The 14,590-nt window shown below is 39.5% G+C and overlaps 1 pseudogene; it reads right to left on the reverse strand.

The window, feature by feature from the left end:
- Window positions 1-8,689: 8,689 nt before the first annotated feature.
- On the reverse strand, window positions 8,690-9,697 carry LOC125166145 (phospholipid scramblase 1-like; annotated as a pseudogene).
- Between the last annotated feature and the right edge of the window lie 4,893 nt (window positions 9,698-14,590).

A 14,590-nucleotide genomic window follows, 5' to 3' on the forward strand; every position in this document is an offset into this window, starting at 1 on the left:
GAGTTCTCACCAAAGGAAGTGCTGTCCTGGGTGTCCCCAGTGAATGAGACAAGGGATGTTCACCAGAAGGTATCTGTTCACAGGAATGAACACTTGAACACTGCTTGAACCTTACTTTCAGAGTCATTGGATGGAGATAAAGATCAACTAACTCCCCCCCAGAGTGCATATTAAAATATGTATCATCATAAACTACTCTATACATTAACAAAAAGGATTGTGCCTTTCCTTAAACAACAACAACAACAAAGAAAAACAAAATAGGTAACTAACGTAAGTTTTTAAAATTCACAATTTAAAACCCAGAGATCTTAGAATCTAAAGAATGAGTGTCTTTTGAGGGGAGGCAACAACAAGTAAACAATTAAAAAAAAAACATACACTTGGGGCACCTGGGTGACTCAGTAGGATGAGAACCTGACTCTTGATTTCAGGTCAGGTCATGATCTCATGGGTTTGTGAGATCAAGCCCCGCATTGGGCTCTGTGCTGACAATGCAGAGCCTTGTCTGTTTCCCTCTCCCTCTCTGTTTCCCTCTCTGGGATTCTCTGTTTCCCTCTCTCTCTCTCTGCCCCTCCCCTGCTCATGCTCCTTTCTCTCTCTCAAAAATAAAGTAAATAAACATAAAAAAATACACTTAATTGAAATTATGAAGCTTTATTGGTCAAAAGTGTGTATGAACAATTTGTATTTGAATATTTTGCTTGAATGGCATTATGTGTCAATGTATGTAGATAAAGTTAAATATTATATGAATTATGCTGCTTTAAACGAATACTTTTTTATACCATAGATTTAGGCTCAAAAAGAGACATTTGACTTTGTGCTAATAAGAATGAAATAAGGCCAAGGAAGGGATGGGAAGCTTGGGCCTGAGTAAAGTTCTGAGATGGGAAAAAAGTGGCCATTTAAAATGTGTCATAGTAGCAAAAGCCCCAGTTTTGGAAAGATAAAGGTTGAGCAATAGCAACAACAAAAAATAATCTGGTCGTTTTTCCAAATTGGGTCATTCTGGATTAAAAGCCCGTTAAATTTTGAAGTGTAGCCTTCCTACATCATAAAATGAAACTGGGAAATTTAATATGATTTGTGGTTTTTTCTGTAAGGTTAAGTGACATAGATTAGATTTCTGCATAAAAACAAGCAAAAATAGGGGCGCCTTGGTGGCTCAGTGGGTTGAGCTTCCGACTTTGGCTCAGGTCATGATCTCATGGTTCGTGAGTTCGAGCCCTGCATCGGGCTCTGCGCTGACAGCTCAGAGCCTGGAGCCTGCTTTGGAGTCTGTGTCTCCCTCTCTCTCTGCCTGTCCCCTGCTTCTGCTCTCTCTCTCTCAGTCTCTTAAAAATATATATAAAAAAACATTAAAATAAGTTTAGGGGCACCTGGGTGGCTCAGTCAGTTGAGCTTCCGACTTTGGCTCAGGTCATGATCTCCTGGTCCGTGAGTTTGAGCCCCGCATCGGGTTCTGTGCCACAGCTCAGAGCCTGGAGCCTGCTTTGGATTCTGTGTCTCCCTCTCTCTCTCTGCCCCTCCCCTGCTTGTGCTCTCTCTCTTGCTCTCTCAAAATTAAAAACATTTTAAAAAAAGTGAAAATATGCAATTTTGTTAGGTAAATGTGCATAATATTTCTACTAAACTGTCCAATTTTGATATATTCTGCATATTTTCTGATATTCTAAAGTAGTTTTTGGAAGCTTGAATTCATAACATTTTAAGTAACAGATACTTTTATTTATTCAGAGGCCTCTGAGAAACTCGAGTTCTATACTGGTATCATCTGTAATTAAAGACATGTATTTTTGATTGGTAAGTGAAATTTTATCAGATGATATATGCAAAATATATGAATGTTTGATCGTAGGTCAAAGGAGACTTTGTGTCTAAGCCTCCAAAGCCCAAGTTTACATGCAATGTTATTTGCACACACCGCCTTTCCTTGATCTCTCTACAGAAAATTAAACACTTTGAACTGACTTGGTCCTAGAATGAAGTGGAACTAAGAGAGTCAATTGGGTTCCTAAAATGCAAATAAAACATTCTATGATCTGTTAAGCTGCTAAGGAAATGAGGACACGGTGAATGGTATATACAAGGAAGTGCTTGGGGCTCAGGAAGGGGAGGGAGATACATTTAAAGAGTATCAGGAAAGGGCAAAATTTGGGAGAGCTAAGTTTTAATTAAATGTGTGAAATAGAAATTACTAGAAATTAGAGAGGAGTAAGAAGAATCAATTTGCGCAGCATGCACCCATGCACTTAGATAAATGAACTTGTATTTTTAATTGCACAGTATTAGTGGACCACAAATTAAAACTCTTTCCATCCTCTCAGAGTGGACTGGACTAGTTTTGTGCTGTCTTCTGAAGCTGAATATTAGCATTAGCACCAAGAAAGGAGTAGTGACCCAAAGCCTCCACTTGCCAAGACGCGGAATTGGCAGCTGTGAGAATGCCGAGGACCTCAGACTCTAAACCAATTGAAACAAGAGAAATAAACCATTTGTCAAACAAGCATCTACACAGCTACGAAGAATGAAGGCTGCAGAACGAACTTAGAACTAAGTAGCTGGAATGCACATTCTTTCCAGGATCCCCTCTTGAAACAAAAGTAACTAACTACATATAGAATGGTGTACTCTATTCAATACTTCATGGCTCATATTGATGTTAGGGTGAGTCTTTTGGGGCTCTTAGTCAAGTAAAGAAGATAAGAAATTATTCTTACTTGTATAAGAGAAAAGGTGCTATGATTAGAGGATTCCTCAAATTAAGGAGGTATATCGTAATTTAAGAACAGAATTAGAAATATGAATGTAAACTTTAAAAGAAAATTTTTGCAGGGGCACCTGGGTGGCTCAGTCGGTTAAGTGCCCAACTCTTGATCTCAGCTCAGGTCTTAATCTCAGGGTTGTTAGTTCAAGCCTGGCATTGGGCTCCACCATGGGCCTGAGCTTTAAAAGAAAAAAAAAGGAAGAAAATATTTGTAGCTTTGATACTGAAATAACCTAGGAGCAATGTTATCCCATGCTGCGAGCTATTATGTAATTCTTGGTCTCTCTGTTTTTTCACTAAAAGAAACTAAGGGTCCTTGGAGAAATATCTCAGTCTATGCATGATCTAGGTATACAACTTGGATAGTTGTGCCAGAAAGAAAGCTTTCAAAATAAATAAATTCATATCTAAAAGACAAGAAAGTGTCTAAGTGAAGTGCAAAGTTGTGACATTAAAGATGATAATAAATCCTTCAGTCCCCTTAAATACATTTAATCTATTAAAAAGCTATGATTCCCTAAGGATGAACAAAAAGAAAAAAAGATAACATTAAGTATTTGAAAAAAGATGAAGGGACTAGAATTTATTATTGCTGAGCCTTGTTATTTACTTGGCATTATTGGCTTATTTATTGTACGTATAAAGATGACAGGAATGAGTTAATCCTAAATGTATCAGTTAGAAGGCATTTTCTGACACAAGGTAGGAATGTCATTAGAAAGACTCCATAACTTGTGACTCTAAGACAGAAGCCATGGGAAATATCCAAAGGTCATTGGCATCACTTGTTTTAAAGTTTTTTTAAAAAATTAAATTCAAGTAGCATTGGTTTCAGGAGTAGAATTTAGTGATTCATCACTTACCTGTAACACCCAGTGCTCATCCCAAGTGCCTTCCTTTATGCCCATCACCCGTTTATCTCATCCCCCCCCCCCACCCTACACCCCTACAGCAACCCTCAGCTTGTTCTCTGTATTTAAGAGTCTCTTATGGTTTACCTCCCTCTCTTTTTATTTTATTTCTTCTTCCCTTCCCTTATGTTCATCTGTTTTGTTTCTTAAATTCCACATATGAGGGAAACCATATGATAATTGGTCTTTCTCTGACTTATTTCACTTAGCATAATACACTCTAGTTCCATCCACATTATTGCAAATGGCAAAATTTCATTCTTTTTGATCACTGAGTAATATTTCATTGTATACATACACCACATCTTTACCCATTCATCATTCGATGGTCATTTGGGCTCTTTCCATAGTTTGGCTGTTGTTGATGGTGCTGCTACATTTGTATCGCTCTTTAAATGACGCAAAGAATGGGAAAGAATGTATACCATGCAAATGTCTTCAAAAGGCAAAGGTAAGAGGCAAATACCACCATGGGGAACAAAAGAGGATGAATTCAACAGGAGGAGCGGGACAAGAAGAATTAAAGGGGCAATGGCAAGGCTGTCAGTCCAGCCTGCTGGTGAACATTGAAGCAGGACAGGACAAACCTTAGGACAAAAATAAATGCAAACAAAAGAGAAGAGGCTGAGGTGGCTCACCAAGAAACTATAGAAGACTGTCTGCAGAAGCCAGAGAAACTGAAAGTGAAGTCCAGTTAGTGTCATATACCCGGTCTCACCTGTGGTCCTGGCATATCTCTTCTTGTTAATTCAGAGGTATTTGTACCAATCCTCTTATAAATGCAAATTTTTTGGTAGCTCTAGGAGGACATTTTAAAGAGAAAAAAAATCCCACCCCTTATACTACCTTTTTCCTTCTTTTTACATATTTAGGTAAGTGCTTTTTTTTCCTTTCCCTACAAATCTTCTTTAAAAAGTGAATGACTGTCTTGTGTTTCAACTTAACATTCCATAGGCTGCAGAAGTGAAGTCTCAATAGCCATGATATGCAGTATAACTAAATAGCGATTTGAAGCCATAATCATGTATTCAGCATGACAAGTATTTTAAATGACTTACTTTTTTTTAAAAATCCATTTTGAAAGTAGAATTGCTTTCCCAAATGTCTGCTTCCTGTGCCATCTTTGGTGGTTGTACTCCAGTTTTCCTTATTATTTTATTCATGTGCTGTCAGAGAGTGGAAATTTTTGTGTGTGTGCATTAAGTTGTAATTTGGAGGGAATTAGGTCTAACAGCTCATTGATATTTTAAAATCTTGGTATTTGAGATCCTCTATTTAAGAAAAAATTTGCGTACACATTGTAAGATGGAAAGCTACTGGAAAAATTGCTATGGATTACAACTCATGAATTGTTAAATTTTCAGTGTTTATACTAAGAATTGCTTGCAAGTAGTTTCATAGCATCTATGGACTGATCATGGAACAGAAAACATTGATTATGAAAAAAATTAAATGGGAAGGCATCTACATATTTTATGATGTTTTCAATTTATAAGTCTTTAGACTCAAAGAGATATTTACATAGCTTAAGAATCCCAAGCACATCAGATGGGGCATCCTAGATAGGATCTGTAGATTTCTATAGGTAGATGAAAGAATTAGAAATTGTTTATAATATAAATCCAGGAAAGTGGGCTAGCTGATAACTACTATTAGAGTTATGGAATTATTAGCATGATTACTATGAGTAGAGTTGTGCATTAATTCTCAGGTCTTGGGAAGGATCTAGATCTTCCATCGGTCTCTAATAGTAATAAATAGTAATAACGAGTAATAGTAATAGTAATAGTAATTAATAGTAATAGTAATAAATAATGGTAATAGTAAGCTGAATTAATTAGAAAGGGAACCATCTTTCTCAATAGGTATGCATCTTTTAATCCCCAGAAGACTTAGAATTAAGTTTAGAAAAATTTAGAAGAATCAAAACAATTTATTAATACTAGTGTCAAGCAGGAACTGTAAGATCTACCTAGGAGAATAGCCATGATTACGGCATTTCATCCAATTTAATTACCATGGTCTATTTGCCTATAACCCCACTGGACTTGGGAACAAAGACAGCGTGCTTTATCTCAGCAGTCTTAGCCCAGTGCCTGGCCCAGAGTCAATGCTCAGTAAATTTGTAGGAAGAAAAAATAAGGTCCTTAGGGTTGTAGAGAGATTTAGTTCTCTCAATATGTTCCTCTGAGGAGATAGAGAAAAGTGTCTCATTCCAGTACCTCCGGGCTGCTTCCATTTTGGAGGCTCCCTCCTGCAGCCATTCTAGAATGTAATAGAAATAGAGGGAAAAATTTCTCTGACGTTTTTGATGTTTAGTCCAGGGCATGTTTCCAGAGGGGAAGGGTCAGACTTCGAGGATGCCCCAGCCCTTGACCTTCTCTGTGAAAGGATGTGCTGTACAAAGATCTGCCCGCCAGCAGCTGTGCTTGAAAACCATATGGTGGAGCCATGGTGACAGTTTTCCTTTCAGACCCTGAGTAGGCATTTGGTATCAGGAGCGATAGACAATACATTTCAAATCACTTCCTCATGACAGCCCTTCAGATGTTTGAAAACCTTATCCCTTCTGGGCAATGATTCCCGCTTCAACTGTTCGCCATCTGACACAGTCTTCAGACCTTTCCTCCCCTAAATTTTCTTCCTCTGTTTTGTCCATGCTTCTTCTATGTATTGCCTCAAGGGTCTAGAAATAAACAGCATATACAGGCCGTAGCTTGACCGAAGCAGAGATCAGGGGACCATTGTTGCCCTTCTGGCCACTCCACATCCATTGTGGCAAAGATGTCATCATCTGCTCAGCAGCCCTGTCACGTCCTTGACTTTCACCATACTTGTGGCCAACTCAAATCCCTGCGTTTTGTCTTATGTTGTTGTTAATGTGGTATGTTTTAAATATGATTCTCGAATTCTGTGCTTGTGCATTTTGAACCAAGCTGGTGCTTTGAACCTAAGGATTTAACTTGTATTCCTACTGAACTGATAGGTTTGGCTCACTATTCCAACTTATGTTGACATTTTGGAATGATGATTCCACCATTAAATGTTTCCCATTCCAAGCTTTTGCCATGTGTACTTTTGATAAGCCTACTGCCACATTTTCATCCAAGTTACTGAGAAAGGTATTGAGTGAGACAAGTCGAGGAAAGAGCCCAGAGCACACCACACGCTCAACAAATAGTTACTAATTAAATCATGACTCTGATAGAAGGAAAAGTTATAGACTGTGGTTATTGTCTCTACTACTATACTCAGGCAAGCAGGTGCCCCTTTATTTATCCTCAGAAAAGCATGCACTGTATTTTTCAAAGGGATAGTTTTCTTGCTCTTCTAGAGGTCCCCAGGACAATCTTATTGTTCCCATTCATTCTTTCTCCATCCCGTCCATTCATGTGCAGACAGGATTCAATATTAATAACAGAGGGTATTGGTAGCATCATCTATCAGATATACTGTATACGAAAACACCCCAAAACTTAGGAATCTAAAACAATGACTATTTATCACAGTTCTGTTGGTAGGTTAGTCATTTGTGCTGCAGTCACCTGGACTTAGTCACACGGTTGCAACGTAGCCGAGAGACCCTCAGGGTGCCAGACTCAGCTAGGGTGAGTGGAATGGCTGGGTTTCTCCCTTCATGTGCTCTTTCATTTTCAGGGAGGCCTACTCAGGTTGTTTTCATCTGACACTGGCTGCGTTTCAGTGGGAGAAAGTCCTATGTGCAAACCCAAATCAAGCTTCTGCTTGAATCACGTTTGCTGTTGTCTCATTGGTCAAAACAAGTCACATGACCACATTCCGGAGTCAGTGAGGACAGGGACAACCTAAGGTTGGATATAGGAAGTCAGATTTATTGAGGGACATTAATGTAACAATTCATCACAAGCACGCATGTTTATAGCACTTTCAGAATTTAGTTTATCATGCCTCATAATTTATGTTTCCTTATAATTAGCTTTAGTGGGAATCTCTATGGCTATAAAACTTAGCATGTAATACTAGAGTTTTATGAAAAAGGACTCAGTATTGGGTAAGGATACAAAAACTGAAATTAAAAATTTCCAGTTTAAGTAGCACTTATACATATCTGCTAATATTTGAATAATATTTTCCATTAGTTATTATCTTAATGATTAATATATCAAAGTATCCACCTTGCTCTGCCCATGCTGTAGTTATAGTGGGTTGACTAAAATAGATTATGTATCTTTTTATTCTTGGAGAATCTGAACAAGTAGTTTTTTTTTTTTTAATTTCAAGTTTTTATTTATTTATTTAGCTTACAAAAGAAGCTTAATATACTGTGATTGCTGAACAGAAAACAAATACATGTTTTATTTTTCTTTGGTAATATGAATATTAAGTATTATTTTAACATAATTGTAAAAGAAACAAATTATATTCGTTTTTAACTTATTTGAATATACAGTATTTGCAAAATAACATAATTGTTATTTTTTTCACATACCACATTAACAACAACATAAGACAAAACGCAGGGATTTGAGTTGGCCACAAGTATGGTGAAAGTCAAGGACGTGACAGGGCTGCTGAGCAGATGATGACATCTTTGCCACAATGGATGTGGAGTGGCCACAGGATGTGAAATAAATCGGAACTATGTTTAATAAAATGCACATTTATATTTTAAAATTAATAAGGACTTAATTTGGTGTAAAAGTTGAAAATAAAACAGATTATAGTTCAGAACAACTTGCCACAGGAAATTTCATGACTCAATGTAAAACTTAACGTGTCCTTTCTCTAAAATACACAATGAAAAAGAAAATGTATAAAACAAAGAAAGATGCGTAAAAACATTTATAGGTAAGTGATATGGAAAATAAACTCTATAATTTGAAAAGTCATCGCATGTACCAGGCATCATAGTAGAATTCACAAATGCCGGAAGTCATTTCAATAAAGAAAAGAAAACCAATTAGTTTTTCCTTGACATAGTCCCAATAAGCACACGGACTTCACGCTTTCTGAGGCTTTCATTAATCCCCTACCACACTCCTTCTTTTTATTCTTTGTTTCCACTCTTTTCAAAAAAAACGTGAAATCAACGAGGAAACATACACCAAGCATTACGGCTTTCATTTTCACATCAAGGTCTAAAGGGAGCTGGATACCAAAGCTATCAGCATCTGTAAATGCCTCTCTCCAAAACCAGTCCACTGCTTGGAAATCTTGCCAACTGTAGTTTCTTCATCCAGAGATTTAATCTCAAAGTCAACATCTGCACAACAGCTGCACCCAACACATGGACCAATAACTTTTCGTGCATCCTCTCTCCTCTCATTTTGAACTGTAAACCTTGGCAGGCATGGATGCCGGGTCTGAGTAACATAACCTACAGGTACACGAGGAGGAGCGTGGACTTCAATCTCCTGAAGGCAGCAAGGGCAACAACAGCTGTCACACCTTAGTGGTCTCTCCAGAGTTATAGCTTCTTGGCCCATATTGTCAATAATCCTCATGGTAAAAGGCCGAGAAACCCCACAGCAGTTCCGGGTACAGCAGTCTGTATCCTCTGCTGCAGAGTAAATCTTCTGTCCAAAGCTGTTCTTAATTTCATATTTGTTATTAGTTTCAAAGCCTGCTATGACTTCCAGAAGCTCAATTTGTTGATGAACCAGTATCTGATCTCTCTGACTTAAACACTCCAATCCGGGTGGACAGCCTGATGGAGGTGTGGTGCTGGCATCCATGGTACCCCTGCAGGTCCACCTGGTTGATTATACACAGGCTGGGGTTGGACAGGAAACCCTACTGGGCCAGCACCTGAATAACCAGCTGGTGGAATTGAGTAGCCAGCCTGAGGGCCAGGAGAGCCAGCCTGGGGGCCAGGGTAGCCAGTATGTCCTGCAGGTCCTCGGGGTGCTGCTGAAGGACATTGAGGGGGATAGTCAGATGGTAAATTTGTTCCTGGGCGAGGAGCATTCATTTGTCCATTTTGCTTTTCCATGATTTATAGAGTTCTGTGGCTGCGGGTGCTCCATGCTGCCGAGAACCTCCGGGGTGTGGGAACGCTCTCGGTTTCGTTTCCTGGATCCTAGGTACGCCACAAGTTTTTACTTAAATTCTAGTTAGTTAATATATATGGTAAAATTGGTTTCAGATATAGGATTTAGTGACTCATCCTTAAGTATAACGCCCAGTGCTCATCACAAGTGCCCTCCTTAATACCTGTCACCCATTTAGCCCATCCCCCATCCACCTCCCTCTATCAACCCTCAGTTTATTCTCTGTAGTTAAGACTCTCATTGGGTTTGCTTCCCATTCTTTATTTTTTTTCTCCCTTCCCCTATGTTTGTCTGTGTTGTTTCTTAAATTCCACATATGAGTGAAATCATATGGTGTTTTCCTTTCTCGGATTGACTTGTTTCGCTTAGCATAATACACTCTAGCTCCATCCACATCATTGCCAATGGCAAAATTTCGTTCTTTTTAATGGCTGAGTAATATTCCATTGTATGTATATACCACCTTTCCTTTATCCAATAATCAGTTGATGGACATTTGGGCTCTTTCTGTAGCTGGGCTATTGTTGATAATGTTGCTATGAACACAGGGATGCATATGCCTCTTCAAATCAGTATTTTGTAGCCTTGGGTAAATACACAGTAGTGCAATTGCTGGATCGTAGGGTAGTTCAATTTTTAACTTTTTGAGGAACTTCCAGGCTATTTTGCAGAGTGGCTGCACCAGTTTGCATTCCCACCAACAGTGTAAGGAGGTTCCCTTTTCTCCACATCCTTGCCAGCATCTATTATTTCCTGTGTTATTAATTGAACAAGTAGCTTTCTAAAGGCAATATTGAACTTATTTTCAAAATTTTAATTCTTCAAAATGTAGGAATTTCAAAGCCTAAGAAACAATAGTGTCATTTTATCTGTATAAATGTCTTAAAAACATTTTTGATAAATTAATTTTGCCCAGACATGTGTTTTAAGGCAAACTTGCCCCAATTAGACAAAACACAAAGGTCTGGGAACCAAGAGTAGAAGTGGGGGTGTCCACTGATACCTGGGCTCTGTTGCATTCAAGATTTTAGAATCCAGGTGAGCAGTGCCCCCACAGGACTGCAATGGTTCTATGAAAACTAAAGCTGAGACTCGATACCTGGCTACTTGGAGTTCTACGTATATTGAACAAAGAGGCAAATAGGCAAGGGGAAGGGGAACTGGTTGGAGTCACTGATTTTGGCTATCAGGAACATGTAAGGTTGTCATTATAATGCGGACAAGAAAAAGTATAGCTGGAACCTAAGTTGTACATCTGCCAAGCTGCAAAAAATTAATGAAGACAACGACATCGTTATATTGGAAGGGCCCCCAAAGCCAAACCCTGGCCAAATAAGATGCTCTCTGAAAGAAAAGGGAAAGTGAAGTAGATGGTGAAGAGGAAAGTCACACGTACCATGTATCATAAATAGCTTGTGAAAAGTTATAGATGGGACTATTGTTGCCTTTACTTGTATTTACTTTTTTATTTTGCCATATATTTCAAGTAATTTTCTCCCTTTCTTTCCTACCACACTGTTGTGTATGTGTTGTTAGCGAGGAGATTATATCATCACTAGAGGAGAAATAAAATACCACCAAGAATAAAATATTCAATTTGGAATTGACTGCAGAAACTATTGAGACATTGGGCCATTTCCCTTGGGGAAGATGAGCGCATTTTTTTTACCCTATAATGGGTCCGTGTTATTAGGCAGGAGGATTATTTTAATGTGTAGATGTTTATTTTAACATAAGTGACAGGGGCGCCTGGGTGGCGCAGTAGGTTAAGCGTCCACCTTCAGCCAGGTCACGATCTCGTGGTCCGTGAGTTCGAGCCCCGCGTCAGGCTCTGGGCTGATGGCTCGGAGCCTGGAGCCTGTTTCCGATTCTGTGTCTCCCTCTCTCTCTGCCCCTCCCCCGTTCATGCTCTGTCTCTCTCTGTCCCAAAAATAAATAAAAAACGTTGAAAAAAAATTAACATAAGTGACAAATGGTGCATGTGGGTGTTAAGAAAGCAAAGTGGTAGATAGCAGGGAGTTCTTGCCATTTCGTTGGGTGCCCAGCATCTGAATCTTTTTTTTCCATTTCAAACCTCACTCACAAATGAATCAGTCTTGGTGGGGGCAGAGTTCCGCCTGCCCTTGTTATGGTAAATGGGGCATACATTCCATTTCTTACCTGGCTTCTAGGAGTGAGCGTATGACCTAGCTTTGTCCCAACATAAGCCCAACTGGAACTTTGAATCTGGGGAAATACAGGAACAAAGTTATGCAGGGGACGAAGATTATTTCCTGGGGTGGTGGTAAGCATCCAGTGGGTAGGGTCCAGCAGTCTCAGTGCTAGTGCAAGAGGTTTTAGCAGCATAATCTTAATCAGAGTATTTCTGAGCCAAGATTCTTCTGCTTACATTTCCTTGATTCCTTACCATTTTCCAAATCCAGTTCTCCATATTTCTTAGAGTCAGTAGGTTAACTATTAATTTCCTTTCTGTTTGAATATGCCAGAATCAGCTTCTGTCATCCACAACAGGATCTCTGAACAGTATAAAACACAAAGTATACATCACAGGACTTTGTAGACGCACATTAAACAGTGATGTCTTTGCCCCCTTCCTTTCCTTCTTGCTCCCCTCCCAGTTGCATTAAAAGCTCTTTAGATGCTGATTTCTCTAACCCCTCCCAAAGGAGTTTAGTATGTTGCTTTGTACAAATAGCAGTTACTATTGGCTCGTGCCTAAACTGCACACTTAGCGAAGTGGAATTCATCACTAATTCCTCAAAGGTTCTAGATAGTGGGAGAAATAAGCCCACCCACCCAATCCAAGGAGGGACGAGTTGGCCCAACCTGAAGTGAGGCTTTAATCAATGTTCTTGCAAGAGCGGGTGTCTGATGGACAGGCACGATCTGGGCAGTCACAGCAGACAATTTATCTCCTACTGTGCAAGTCCCTCCCCTTAATCCTCATTGGCTGAGTGCTACAGCGGTTATAGCCTTACCCGGAAGTCGCCTAGGCCCATGTAAGGCAAAGAGTACATTCCTTGAGGTGACACACAGACTTCAGTTCTTTGGCGCATGCCCATTGCAAAGCCCATGAAAATAAGCTGGTAAAATAGAGAGGGGAAGATGAACCAGAACCAGGAAGTGAAGTGTCCAAGGGTTTGGAACTCCATTTTTGGCGGGGCGAGGCGGGGTGGGGGAGGGGAAGGTTGTAAACCCGTTGTTAACTAGACCGCACTGCTTTTATTTGGTATTTCTGAAAATGAATCCTCTCACTTACCCCTCACAGATAGCATGCATGATAATACAAAAATGCACTGGCAAGCAAACTGAAAACAGAACTGGTGATGTAGTTGTGGCTAGCTTCTTTGGTTACAATGTTTATAACGCTTAGATGGCAGGAAGAGTTCAGTATGTGTATTTTTACCTAACAAACATTATGGGAATTCCTTCTTGAAATTTTGCTTGGAGCCATAAATTTCTAAGAATGATTAAAAATGATACTCCTACACACAAAAGAGGGGAAAAAATAAACTGTGGTAAATTTTTTTCTTTAGTGATGCGCTTGAAAATTACTTCCTTTCTTTCTTTGAAGGCTGTGACAATGAGAAGCCATCTTGGAGGCTGCCATGAACAGGAGGGTTTGAGAAGTCCTCTTTATGGAGGTCACATTTGAATGGAAATCCAAATGATTAGACAGAATTAGCCATTCCAAGCACCAGTGCAGAGGGTCCAGGCTGAGGAAGAGCAGGTATACTCCCAGCATTCCTGTCCTTGACTCCTACCCTCCCCTTTTGCCTTCCTCATCCAGGCTTTGTGCTCCCCCAACATTTTTTCCTTCTTAGGCTATGGAACTGACATTCAATTTGGAGTTAAAACATCCTTCATTAGAGATGTGCTACTTTCCACAGCACAGTCTTTAACATTATTATTGATATTTTTAATTTTTTTAATGTTTATTTGTTTTTCAGAGAAAGAGAGAGAGAGAGAGAGAGTGTGTGAGTAAGGGAGGGGCAGAGAGAGAGGGAGACACAGAATCTGAAGCAGGCTCCAGGCTCCGAGCTGTCAACACAGAGCCCGACCCGGGACTTGAACTCACAAACCACAAGATCATGACCTGAGCCGACATCAGACGCTTAACCAGCTGAGCCACTCAGGTGCCCCAGTCTTTAACATTATTAAACAGAATACTTAGTGTCTCAGCATGAAGCATTTGCAGCTGGTTTCTCCAGCCATGCCCAGAGATATCCAAAGGGAAATGATTAGGTTCTTGACTTTGAAATGCTCATTAAAGTGACACCTTGCAAAAAGATGATATCTACCCTAAAAACAAATTCCCATTCCCACCACTCAATCTATCAGATGTAAATTTCTGGCAGCTGAAGTATCGCCATTCCATCTACCCTTCCAATTATGAAGCTTTCAGAGCGAGTTCAGACCACCCAGCTACCTAATGAAGAAGAATTTTAATTATTAAAAGGGACACTTCCGTGTCTTTTCTTTTTGGGTAACTTTTAGTATCATTGCATGGTCAACTAAACTGGCATTCTGCTTCACTGCCAGACATCGTCAGGTCTTACTGCATTTTTTAATAACTAATGAAGTCATTATTTAAATAACAGTTAATCGAAGGCTAAGGCAAGAACACAAGTTTTCCCACCTCCAGAGGAGCTAGCTGGCCCTATACCCCACTGACCACGCTGCTTCTTGTGTCATTGAGAACACTGGCTGTCAATGGAACTCTAATGCTTTTTGAAACCTCGATCAGTAGAAGCTGGAAAAACTTTTTAAAACATAGCAAATATTTCTGCTAAAATAGAGGCTCAGCTTATTTCTGAGCCATACTATTATATCTCAAAAACCCTCTTGAATGGATAATTGAGTTATACAAATGTAAATTA

Source organism: Prionailurus viverrinus, chromosome B2 (genome assembly GCF_022837055.1).
Source record: "Prionailurus viverrinus isolate Anna chromosome B2, UM_Priviv_1.0, whole genome shotgun sequence".
NCBI classification, from domain to species: Eukaryota; Metazoa; Chordata; class Mammalia; order Carnivora; family Felidae; genus Prionailurus; species Prionailurus viverrinus.